The sequence below is a fragment of the Rhinolophus sinicus genome, chromosome 16, assembly GCF_057876585.1.
Source record: "Rhinolophus sinicus isolate RSI-liver-muscle chromosome 16, RSI-T2T, whole genome shotgun sequence".
NCBI classification, from domain to species: domain Eukaryota; kingdom Metazoa; phylum Chordata; class Mammalia; order Chiroptera; family Rhinolophidae; genus Rhinolophus; species Rhinolophus sinicus.
In genome coordinates this window covers 55665212-55678596 of record NC_142516.1, presented here as the reverse complement: position 1 = coordinate 55678596, position 13385 = coordinate 55665212, and the positions used below count along the sequence as shown (strand labels likewise).

At 34.9% G+C, this 13385-nt stretch overlaps 1 protein-coding gene across 41 annotated transcripts in view; it reads left to right on the top strand.

Moving 5' to 3' along the window:
- The window catches only part of PTPRD (protein tyrosine phosphatase receptor type D), a 2065421-nt gene that overhangs the window by 1093942 nt on the left and 958094 nt on the right, over nucleotides 1-13385 (top strand). For all 41 annotated transcript variants that reach the window (XM_088793168.1, XM_074330438.2, XM_074330432.2 and 38 more), the window contains one exon: nucleotides 7869-7902. The gene's annotated coding sequence lies outside the window, so the exon portion shown is untranslated. The remainder of the gene's footprint in view (nucleotides 1-7868; nucleotides 7903-13385) is intronic.

Sequence of the window (13385 nt, the reverse complement as noted above, 5' to 3'; positions counted from 1 at the left end):
TTGTACTCATAAGTAAGAAACGCCTTGGCCTAATATGGCTAAAATAGAATGACTACCACTGATACACATAGATTAAACCTATATTTTCCACCAGTCTTGCCCATCTCAGTAAATATCACTAACATCCACTCAGTTCCTAAAATCCCAAACCAGCTCTCTTCCTTCATCTCTTTCCTTAACTCACTACCCACAGCCAATTTATCAGAGAATCTTATTGACTGTACCTCAAAAAATATATCCAAGATCTATCCAGGTCTTTCCCATTTTCTCTGTCTCCAAATACATATTAGTCTAAATCACCACAAGCTCTTGCCTGGAAAGTTTCAAAACTGTCCTCTCAGTTTTTGCTCCTATGTCTGCTTTCCATTTTCCAGAGTAGACATAGGCATGTTTAAAACAAAATCAGATAATGTCATTCTACTGCTAAAGCCCTCCAGTGACTTCCCATTTCCCTTAGAATATACTCCAAATTTCTTAGCAGCGGCCTACCATGTAGTCTATGATCTAGCCTAGACTTCCCTCTCTAACTTAATGTTTCTCAACTCTGTTCCTGCTTCCTAGAAGTTACACTGACCTTCTCTCTATTGCTTGAATATGAGTTCACACAAGGCTTATTGTGCTCACTCGCTATTCCTTTACATAAACATTATGTCTTCTAATCTTGCATGACTGTCTTGTTCTGTGGTATTCAGGCCTGACCATCCAATCTAAAATATTCCTCCAATGAGCCACATCACTTGTTTCATTTTCTTTGTTCCATTCCTTGTCTGAAATTATTTTACCCCTTTATTTGTGTACTTGCTTATAGTCTGTTTCCCTTGCCTCTCCATGCCATAAGAATATAAGTACGAAATATGTCCATGTGGTTACCACTGTATCCTTAGTGCCTAGAACACTGCACAACACATAGTAGATGCTAAAAATATGTGTTCTGTAACTGTTAAAAAATGGTTGTTTAATAAATGAGTAGAGGAAAAAAATAAATAAATTGTGCCTTACTAATTGTAACCCATTATTTTTGTCATTTACTTGATTTCACACAATTGTTGACTCATCACATTTATTACATGGTTGAAATATTTTCGGTAATGTAAAATATTTAAATAAGGGAACAGGGAGCAACAGTGCAGTCTTTTTATGTAAATGCCTGGAGGTGTGTAGAATGACAGGGCAGGCAGAGGTCTCAAATTCTAAAAAAACAGGATGGACAAAAAGAACAAACACATAAAAATCTATCGTCCTTTATAGTCTGAAGGCATAGCACATACCAGAGGCCAATTGAAATTTAGGGGAACTAACAATCTCCCCACCCCCACCCTGTGACTGTCATGGAGGGTGGATCCTGAGCCTTGGGACTCAGTGTTAAAACCAGGACAAGTAGCCACCCTAGTTGAAACTAAGAGCTTTCTCACTTGCTATTTGTATTTCCAATATATTTTCTTCTACTTATTTCCCATCTTCTTCTAGAAGTAGTAGCCTTTAGAAAACTATGAAATAGCTGTTTGTTTTGAAAACAGGACAAAGGAGAACCTGTGAGGCTCATCTTTTCAGTAAAATTTAGAGAAGAGCAAGTAGGTGCTACCAGTGACATGACAAAGTGATTAAGAAGGGTAGAATCTGGGAGGAAGAGGAAGAAGAGTATCAGAATCTCTGTCTTTAACTAGCAATTGAGTTCATTAACATGTTGTTAGAGGAAGTCATCAAAAGGATGTAACTGCCCCATTGACCTTTGAGCGGGACCTAGGCAATTTTTTTAAAAGTTTACACATTTCATAATATTTTTAGTAATGTTGTTATGTAAATGTTTTGGTGTTTCTAATCTTGCTCTTTGATTCTTCCACTGAATCTCACTCAAGATGTCATGTTATAATTATAGATTTAACCTTCTGCTCAGCAGGGTTTTATATTTGTAATCTCTAAATGTCCTTTGTTGAGGGTCTGACCTTCCAGAGGGTAGGAACCCAGGAATGCTTTTTTTGTTAAATCCTCACTGTGAAATCTCTCTGACCTTGTCAATAGTATCAATCAAACCCTAAACCTTTGTGAGATTTTCAGACAAAACTTTTTAATCTCTTGTCCTTGAAATCCCAAGGATCTTGGTTGAAATTAATAAATGTCCTAGAGAACCAGACTGGTGACTCCATATCAGTCACTTTCACTTTTTCCTTCAATTTTGGCCACTGAAGATTTCCTAACTATATTTCTTTCAGTTTTATATTTCAAATAATATTTCTTATGCTTTATCCAGTTTAAAAAAAATTGTAATGAAATCATGGTTAGTTTACAATATTTGAGGCATCATTTTTTTCCTGAAATTGAGCTTCTTTAATTTGTGTTTTTACTTTAGCTCTGTAAGTAAAGATAAAGAACTCACAACTAATTATGACTGAAGTAAGAGTTAATTGTTCAGGAGAAAAAAAGTAAGACTACATGTTTAGCTTTCCTTTATTTCAACAAAGAAAGTCTATTCTGGGCTCAAGGGCTGTTTATGGGATATATGTAGTTAAGCTCAATCACACTGATTCCCTTTCATTTTCAGTTCCTTTTCCTATTACACACATCTTCTGCCACTTCAGCCCAAGCCCTGGATCTACTCATGACTGATATGAGAAATAAGGACTCGAGTTTTGGTATGAAGGAAAGAAAATACCAAAAAAAAAAAAAAGAAATCTGATAAAATTAGAAAATAAGAGAATTCCTCTGACAATCTATGTACATATCTATATCTGTACGTGTGTGTATGTATGTGTGTGTATCAGAACAATAGAATGTGAGGGAAAGATGCATATGATATGTATGTACTATGTATGCATGTTTTCATTTCAACGATATTATTGGAACTCAAGGATTTCATTGCTAAAATAATTTTTCTATGTACGAAAGGGGTAGTAATTTGCATTTGTTTTTCATAACTATGTTTATAATTGGTTCTACAAGTAAATACAAAAATAGCTGGCTTATTCCACCACCTGCCTAGTACAGATATACAAAGAAGGCAAATGCATATTTAATTTCTTCACTTTATTTTCTAACAATTCATAACATCACAATATTGGAATGATATTCACCTTAGTATCCAGTTCCTGCATTCAAATGCCAGCGTTCTTTTATACAAAATAGACACCCTTTATGAAAGTTAAATGGTCAAATAAGAGGAAGTGTATGGTTAATTGTGAATGTTATTTGAATCAATTTACATATGAAAGGTCCTCAGAAAACTACTTTTAAAAGAAAAATTTTGTAGGTGCATGTGCTATAAATCATTTTATTTGGGATCACTCCATTCCACACTTGTAGCAGCATCTCTAGAGTCAAAAGAAAGATTCAGAATTTTTTATTGGATCTTGTTTCTTCTCCCTTAATCACTAGTTTTCCACTTAGTAAGTTATCAGTTTCATCTGGAAGGATTTCCATATATCGTCGATGCCATTCTCAGGATCTAGTCAAAATGTTAAAAAAAAAAAAAAAAAAGGAAAAGATATTTGGCAAACAAAAATATATAAATAAAAGTAAACCAAAGAGGAACATTTGGATTAATAAGGTAGTGAATTAGATAGATGAATGTGCTAGAAATTATAAATAATTGAAAATATTTTGTGGTACTAGAACTGAAGGTTTTGATTGGTCATGTTATTTGGCAGTTCCAATCATGTATAAGTAAACATCTATTTAAGTGTCCCTAGAACAGATAGTAATTGAAACATTCCCTGCTTGGGACTTGTGGTTAAGACGGTGGAGTAAGTAAATCCTCTTATTCCCTCTTCTCACAACATCAAAATTGCAACTAAATTACAGAAAAACTATCATTGAGAATTGCCTTAAATCTAGTTGAACAGAAGTCCTACAACTAAGGATATACAGAAGAAGCCATGTGGCTACTGGTAGGAGAGGTGGAGACATAGAACAAGTTTGTCCCACACCTATGTGTGGTGGCTAAAAACTGGGAGGGATATCCCAGCTGTGGAGATTGCCCCTGAGGAGCAATGGGTCCCAGCCCCACATCAGGCTCCCCAGCTCAGGGCTCCAGTGCTGAGAAGATAAGTCCCCACAACTTCTGTGTTTGAAAAACCAGTAGATATTGTGACTGAGTGAGATGGAAGGTAGTTGGAGACCCAGGTGATCCTCTTAAATGGCCTATGAATGGACTTATGCCCTGGTGGATTTATGTGCTCTGAGCTCCAGCACTGGGGCAGCAGCTCGAAAGGCACCAGGGACCTAGAGGGAGGAACTGAGTTGTCTGGCTTTGGGGTAAGAGGTGGAGGGACAACTTTCTGTCAGACAGAAGTGGTGATATGTGCCACTGTCCCTTGTTGAGCACTGACCCCTCCCAGCATGCAGATGCAAGTAAGTGCCATATTTGAATTTCTATACCACTGGCTGACATCATTCGTCCCACCCTAGTGATTCCTTGAGACCCCACCCCGCCCAACTTTCAGGCACACCCAAAGCCATTTCCAGTGGCTTTACCATACAAACTTCCTGTCCTGACACATGCTATGAACTTTTTTAACAACTGTAAAAGGTTCACAAGCCCCAAGAAAGTAGCACCTTGCCTCTGCATTCCCTGTACCTTTTAAACAGCCCCAAACCTAACATGTCTACATGGAGGAAAAAAAAAAAATGGAGACAAGTAATGTGTCAGATACAAAGTTTAAAACACTGCTTAGAAGGATGCTCAGTGATATCAGTGAGAACTTCAACAAAGAGATAGGAAACATAAAAATGGAAAGAGAAAACAAGAAAGAAAGAGGAGAGAGAGAGAGAGAGAGAGAGAGAGAGAGAGAGAGAGAGAGAGAGAGAGACAAAGAAACAACTAGTCAGAAATGAACACAATAACTGAAATAAATAGTATAGTAGAGGGAATCAACAGTAAATTCGACGGAGCAGAGGATTGAAACAGCAATTTGGAAGATAGAGCAGCAGAAAACACCCAATCAGAAAAACAAAAAGATAGAAAGAATATATATATATATTTATATATATATATAAAATCACATGGGACTATATCAAATGTATCAACATTTGCATCATAGGGTTACCAGAAGGAGAAGACAGACCAAAGAACTGAAAACATATTTGAAGAAATAATGACAGAGAACTTTCCTAACATGGTGAAGGAAATGGACATACAAGCCCAGGGAGCACAGAGAGTCCCAAACAAGATGAACCCAAACAGTCCCACACCAAGACACATCATGATTAAAATGGCAAAGGTTAAAGACAAAGAGAGAATCTTAAATGCAGCAAGAGAAAAACAGTTAGTTACTTATAAGAGAGCTCCTATAAGACTGTCATCTGCTTTCTGAACAGAAACTTTGCAGGTCAGAAGGGATTGGCACACAATGTTCAAAGTGATGAAAAGCATGGACCTACAACCAATATTACTCTACACAACAAAGTTGTCATTTAGCATTGAAAGAGAGGTAGCTTCCCAGACAAGGAAAAAAAAGAAAAAAAAAAGCTAAATGAGTTCTTCACCATCAAACCAGTATTACAAGAAATGTTAAAGGGACTTCTTCTTTTAGAAGAGAGAAACCAAACCAAACAAAACAAAACAAAAAGAAACAAAAAAAAATTAATAACAAATAATAAAATGGCATAACGACATATCTATCAACAATTGATTTAAAGGTAAATGGATTAAATGTTCCAATCAAAAAGTGTAGGATACCTGCTGAATGGATAAGAAAACAAAACCCTTACATATGCTTCCTACAAGAGACTCACTTCAGATCAAAAGACACACACAGACTGAAAATGAAAAAAGTTATTTTGTGCAAATGGAAACATACAAGAAAATCTAGGGTAGCAATATGTATAGCAGACAAAATAGTCTTTAAAATAAAGGCTGTAAGAAGGGACAAAGAAGGACTTAGTAATCCCACTCCTAGGCATTTATCCAAACAAATCCAAAATACTACGTCAAAGGGACATGTACATTCATATGTTTATTGCAATCATTTACAATAGTCAAGATATGGAGGCAACCTGGGTGTCTATCAATAGATAAATTGGATAAAGAATGAATGTACATACATAAAAAAGAATATTAGTCACCCATAAAAATAATGAAATATTACTATCTGTAACAACATGGAGGGATCTAGAGGGTATTGTGCTGTGCGGAGTAAGTCAGAAGAGAAAGAGAAATGCCATGTGATTTTACTTATATGTGGAATCTAGACAACAGTATAAACAAGCAAACAAAACAGAAATAAGCACATAGATACAGAGAACATTTTGATGGTTGCCAGATTGGGGGGTGGGCTTGGGGGAATGGGTGAAGGAAGGGAGGGGATTAAGAGATACAAACTGGTAGTTACAAAATAGTCATGGGGATGTAGAGGATAGCATGGGGAATATATTCAATTGTATTGTAATTACTGTCTATGGTGTAACATGGGTGCTGGATTTACTTGGTTGATCACTTCATAAATTATATAAATGTCTCAACATTGTGTTGTCCACCTGAAAGTAATATAATATTGTAAGTTAACTATAATTGAAAAATAAAGATATTTTTAAAATAATAAAAATAAAATAAAGCATTCCCTGATTCACATTTTTCTCTGATTGTATTTTCTTTGTTAAATTTGGTTGCCTATTGAGTGAAACAGGAGACTACCACTGGATCATTGGTCTCTGGAAGCCATACATCCTTGAAGTCTCTAGCGCAGCTACATTTGCATTACCTCTGTCACAGAAGTACAAGGCAACAACAAATTCAAGGATGCTTGCCACTGCCATTTTTCTGTTTCCTTATCTACAAGTTCCAGTCCCAGAAAGTCAGATGTAAAGTCCACACTCAATTCCTTAATTTATTTTTTATGAAACTGAAAAATGTTTCATTCACAATTGATATCAATATTCCTTTAAAATTCAAGAAAGAGATACAATGCAACTATACTGTTCTCTTAAAGGATGATAGATGAATATAAGGAAAATGTACACAACATGTTATCTCTATATTCAATGTATTGTTAAATACATTAAATATGTTTTTGACATCTCCCATGCCAGAAGCATAGCAGAAGTCTTCCTAGTAGGCAAAAATGAACAAGGCATAAATACCCATATCTATAATATAAGTTTGAATGAGATGAGTACTATAATAGAGTTACAAAATACGGTGGGGACATCTAGAAAGAAAAGAGTGATTTTTTTCTCTGGATAGCAAGACAGCTTCATTGAAGAGATGTTAATTCATCTGGCCCTAAAGAATGCATAGAAACAATATCAAGGCAGAAAAAAAACAAAAACAAAGTATTTTTTGTTTGTTTAAAGTATGTGTGAATATAGGGCACAAAAGAAAATAGCTGGACATAAATTTGAAAGGTAGGAGGAGGATGCATAGGAGAAAATCTTAGGTAGAAAAGAAGCCCTTGACTGAAGCCACTGAGCAGCATGCTAAATACTTTAGCTTTGTTGTGCTTTTTTGTATAGACAATTTAAAGAATTTTTGAGCTCAGTAAGGTGATTGATATGGCATTATAAGAACGCATATTAGGATAAGTATTTCACAATTGTGTTCATGCTAAGACAAATATTATATTATACAGTAGTCTCTATTTCTGTCTACCTTTTAAACTTGAGCATTAGAAGAAAATATTGGTGTAATATATGCATATGCCAGAATGCATATACAAAAGATTTGAAAAAAACAACCAGTTATCTAATTTGGACCTAAAATGGTAGAGATGAAACACTTTAATCTGAAATAACTAAATGAGTGAGATAAGACAAACTATTTTTATTACTTGCTTAATTTTGTTTCTGTAGATACATTTACAAATGTGTTTAAAGACAATTTTAAAGTTTTGGTTGGTTTGTATGATTGCAACATCAAAATAACATTTTTGTTGTTTCAGATGATGGTGCCTGTCAATTAACTGAACAACTGTGGTAAGTTAGATTTTCTCTTCTCAAATCTGCATAGAATGCTTTTTCCTTCTAATATTCAAAAGGATTTATGCTGCCTACCAAAACCTATAAAAACATGAATCTCAAATGCACTGAAAGTCAGGCATGTCCTACATTAAGCTACATTTGTTTCCAGGGATATAATCCTTTTCAGTTTTGTTTTTTTTCCCTTCCCCTGAACTGAGCCAAGATTAGAAATCAGAACGTCTCTTTCACATGTACCCCAAAAGTCTAGGAGGGGCTACTGTTTTCCAAATATTTTTCATTTTACATGCACCATCTGCTTCCTCAGGAAACACTCAAATGTTCACACCATCAAAGGTAGCAGAATATCTTTTAAAGAAGAAAAAAAATACACACACACATACACACACATAAAGTAACTTAAAATTATATAGAAGTTTGACAAGAAGAGGCAGCAGATCTTTCTTTTCTCTCCTCGTTTTATGGAGGTGTTAATGATCATGGTTATAATATACACACAAGCTGATTTTAATTTTTCCAGTTTCATAGCTAATTAAATCCAACTTTATTATAATTGAATAATCATATTGGAAAGTAGAAATTTAAAGACAGTTTTGTTTTCTATCTTTACTATGAATGTGCTGTGTCTCCACGCGTTTTGGGAACCTCTGTTGGGTAATTTTCCATGTGGGAAAAGGAAATGTGTTATTAAATATTGTGAATAATAATAACAAAATATATGCTGTAGTGTTGTGAAGAAAGAAAGAGAGGGAGAGAAAGAAAAAAGGAAAGAAAGAAAAGAAAAAGAAAGGATGGAAAAAGACTGTTTCTCTGGCAATCCATTTGGTATTTTAGTGTTTCTTCTTTTTTTTTTTTTTTTTTTAAAAAAAAAAAGCAAATGATTTAGTTTTCAACCAGATTATGTCAGTGGAGATGTTTGTTTCATAGATGTTTCACTTACTGATACTCTCAATCAAAATCTCTATCAATTAAAAAATCAATACCTTGTTGTTAGTTACAGTTTAGGTAGTTACTTAAAATAAGAAATTATTATAAATTGTTACTACAAATAGTTACTAAAATAATTAGTTACTATAAAAATAAGAAATATTTTATAGTATTTATATTGATAGTCAAACACCCAGCACTTACTGTCACAGATTGTGATTTTGGTTTTCTCTATTATTATTACAAAACTGAAAAAAAAAAGAAATAAAAGACTGTATATGTCTTAAATAATTGCCTTGGATTATTTTGATTATTCATTAAAAACTAGGATGAGTGGATGTAGTTTGTATCAATCTAATCCATCTTTGATAAAGTTGGTACCATTTTATCTCTATCTTGGAAGAATAAACCCAACATATTTGTATTTTTACTGTACTGGGAACTGGTATTTTCATGGACTCTCTTCACATTGTCCAACTTATAAGAAAACTTTGCATTAGTTTGTTACCAATTTTACTTACTTGAGGTTTTCCAGTTTAGAGTAGGTTGAGAGAAAGTAGTACCACTTTCTCTCTTATTCAACTTCAATCAGGAAAAAAGTTAAGAAAGAGTGCCTTGGTATAGCATAGACTTAGACTGGTTGGTAAAACAAGAGATGACGAGAGTGGGAGGTGTTTGGAAGAAGGAGAACAAAATTTGGAGGCGTAAGAACAATTTACAAAGAATTTGGATAGAAGAGAGGAATGGGCAAGTTTATGGGATGTTGTAGGGGACAGTATAATAGAGAAAAAATGTGTCTTACTGTATATTACATTAATGTGCTTGTCATCACCTGGCTGTCTGGTTAAAATGCAGATTCTAATTCAGCATGTCTGCAGTATGGCTCAACAATCGTTATTTCCATAAGCTTCCAGGTGATGCTAAAGCTTCTGATCTAAGGCCCAAACAGTGAATAAGCTATGTACTATGTAAACAGCTCTCTCTTTCTGTGTCCTATTCGAGGAATTTCAATCAAGACATTTCAAGCATTTGATTTGGATTTGATTTTTAGTGTTCTTATTTCACTGTGTAAAGATCAATCTTAAGATTAGAGAAAAAAAATGCCCAGTTTTAGTTCAGTCACACACGAAAAGAAGTAGGTCTTGCTAGCTCCCAAGATCTGCTTTCCCTCTCATTTACTGATTAATTCAGGGTAAACTATGAAGGATCAAAGAAAGTCAATCAGTTTGAGTCCACTAATTTTCAAGAGAATGAGATGTATGATTTTACAAAAAATAACTGTGGTTTTATTATACCGCAGTATAGTCAAAGACAATCATATCACCATGCTGTAGTCAAAGTATAAAAAGCAACGATGGTTGTAGGGTCTCTTAACCTGAAAACACACAAACGAAAAAAAGGCTATAGTGAGAGGCAACAGGCTTTTACTATTATTGTTATTATTATTATTATTATTATCATCATCATTAGTTTCAGGTATACAAAACAATGTAATAGTTAGACATTTACACCCCTCACAAAGTGATAACCTCCCTCCCCCAATCTACTACCCTTCTGACATCTTGTATAGCTGTTACAATTCCATTGACTTTTATTTAAGATCCAAAACGATGGCTCTCTGGGAAGCACGGATTCAAGCAGAAGCCCAAATAGTGTTTCGATTAGGAGGTGAAGGCAAGGGGTATTTATGAGAAAGGTAAGGGGATGATTACATGAATAGAAGGAAGGACTTTATATGTGTTAATAAACTAAGGAAGGTATTTCTATAGGTACAGATAAACTAACATAGAGATGCTAATTCTAAAGAACGTCTTTAATTTTCAGCCCTGTATTCATAATGTCTGCTTTCTCATTAGATTTGCAAACAGTTGTTTGGGATACAGTACTGCTTTAATCCCAGTCCAAAGGTTCTTTTGCCCAACTTTAACACTGCAAAAGTTTGAGGAGTAAGAACTGTAAGGCAGTTCCTCGGGCTCCATTTATATTGTTTTCCACAGGTTTAAGAGCCCTAACCATAATATATGTAGACATTATAATCATTGCTATGCTTGGAAGTACTTGACTTTTGCCTTGAAAATGTAATGTCATTGTTTTTTGGTTTTTTTTATCATGTCCATCAAGAATGTTATCTTGTTTAGTTGTTAAGCTTATTCAGATTCCAAGATTATCAAGAAACCACAATAGAAATTAGACTAGGCAGGGGGGTCAGGACCATGAATAAGAAGCAAAGAGGCCCTTGTTCAATGGTATAAGGAAATATAAAGGACTTTATGGAACTTGGATTTCCCTAGGAACCTGGAAAAGGCCAAGAAATTGGAAGTGCTGAAGGCAATCTGAAGTTTTCTCTTCAAACTGTTTCCTCTTGATGAGTATTTTTCACTCATACTTCATGTCTGAATCACCTGGGGAGTTGAAAACAATAATTATCACCTGGATCCCATCCAGACCAATTAATTCAGAGTCTCAGGGTGGAGTCTGGTATCCAGAGGTTGATGCCCCAGCTCCTTAGTGATTTCATGGGGAACTGGAATTGAGAACCATCATTTTAGACCACACACTAACTTATTTCATGGCCTTCTTTCAATATGCATATGTATTCCTTTCCGTTAAGTTAAGATTTATGTGTATTATTCCACGTATCAATAGAGTTCACTATGAAAAACAAAATAATACTAATAGCTAACTGTTATATGGTGCTTACTATTTGTCAGACACTGCTGAGTGTTTCATATGCACTAAAATGATCCTAGGTAGTATGTACTATTGTTGTCCTCTTTGCATATAAGGAAACTGGAGCACAGAAATATTAAATTTCCCAAGGTCACATAGCCAGTAAGTGGTTGCACTGGGATTCAAACCCAAGCTTTCTGATTCTACAGCTCATGTCCTGCTAAATTACCAATCAATTGTCAATTGATCCATGTATTCAACAAATATTTCTGGAGCAGCTTCTATATGCAAGGCACTAGGAATAGAGCAGTAAGCACAACAAAATGTCTGCCTTTATGGAGATTTCTGACAGAACAGTCAAGAAATTTTAAAAAGACCTTAGAATTCATGGCAAGAAGATTTGGCATTCAAATATGATCATTCTATTTGCTTTCTGAATGATCTTAGCAAATCTCTTTACCTCTTCAGTAATCAAAAAAAAAAAAAAAAAAAAGGAAGATATATTTAAATGAGTTATTTTTATTAATTTGCATCATCATTTACCATAATGAGAGAAGTTTTGTTTGTATGTGTGGCTTAAAAACAAAACAAAAAACATATTAATTAAAAAAATAGATTTTCCCCATGGCAGTAGACACTAAGGGAATTGTGAAAGCACTAGATTTCAGGAAGGTGTTGGAGGTAATGTTAATGGTGTTGGTCTCACTGATGTTGGTAATGGTGATGATTGTCATAATGATGGTGATGGTTGAGATGATGAAATTGATGGTAACAACTACTATTCGTTAAGCATTGGCTATGGCTAAGGCATTGTGCTAAATTCTTTATTATCGTATTTAATCCATTCCACAATCCTATCAGACAGTCTAATTATTGTTCATAATGGAGAGCTGGAAAATGTGAGGATTAGAAAGCTTAAACCACTCACCCAGGTCATGTAGCTAAAAAAGAAATGGAGACTGGATTTGAACAGAGATGTGTCAATTAGCCATTGTTTGGTAACAAATCACCTGGATTCTCAGTGGCTTAAAATACCCTTTTGTTATTCTTCATGATTCTATAGGTTGACTGAGCAGTATTCTGTTCTATTTGAGGTTGGCTGGGATCATTTATGTGGCTACATTCAAATAGGAGCTTAACTAAAGTTCTTACTTCTCCATATAGCCTCTCTTGCTACATAGTGGGTCATCCTCCAGGGGCTCTCCACATGATTTTCTGTACCAGAATACCTTAGACTTTCATTAACAAGCAGCTCCATTCCTAGGAGTAAGTATTCCAAAAACAAGTCCCACTGCAAGTGCCTTACCTTGCAACATGCTTTCTAAAGTCCCATTTATCAAAATAAGTCAAAAAGTCCAGCTCAGAGTCAATGTAGGAAGGAACCAAACAAAGGCAAGTGTACCTAGAAGCATGATTCTGTTTCCTGTACTAGATATGACCAACTCTAAGACCCACTGTGCTTTTAATTCCTGTACTCTATTCCTTCCCTGGAGATACTGAAATTGAGCACTGGAAGAAAACAGACCACATAGTATTATTGAGGACACTGCATAGACAGACTTGACCTGGACTTATTCCAATAACAGTGAGCACATCTAAGTTCTCAAGAGGAAGTTTATTATAGAAAATTCAATATTGAGGTGGATGACGAGGTTCAATGTTCAAGAACTCAGAGCTTTGGAAAGGTTCACTCTAAAGTCTGATTACCAAAAAAAGTCAAAGCATAGTTGGAAAAATTGCAAATATTTAGACACTGGATTTCTGCTTTTGCCTTAATATAGGATCCCATTTTCACAAGTACACATCTGCATGCAGGTAGACAATAAGAGGGTCAGTGGTAGTACTGTGTCTGCTTAGATTACCAGACTGGATCACAGTACAAT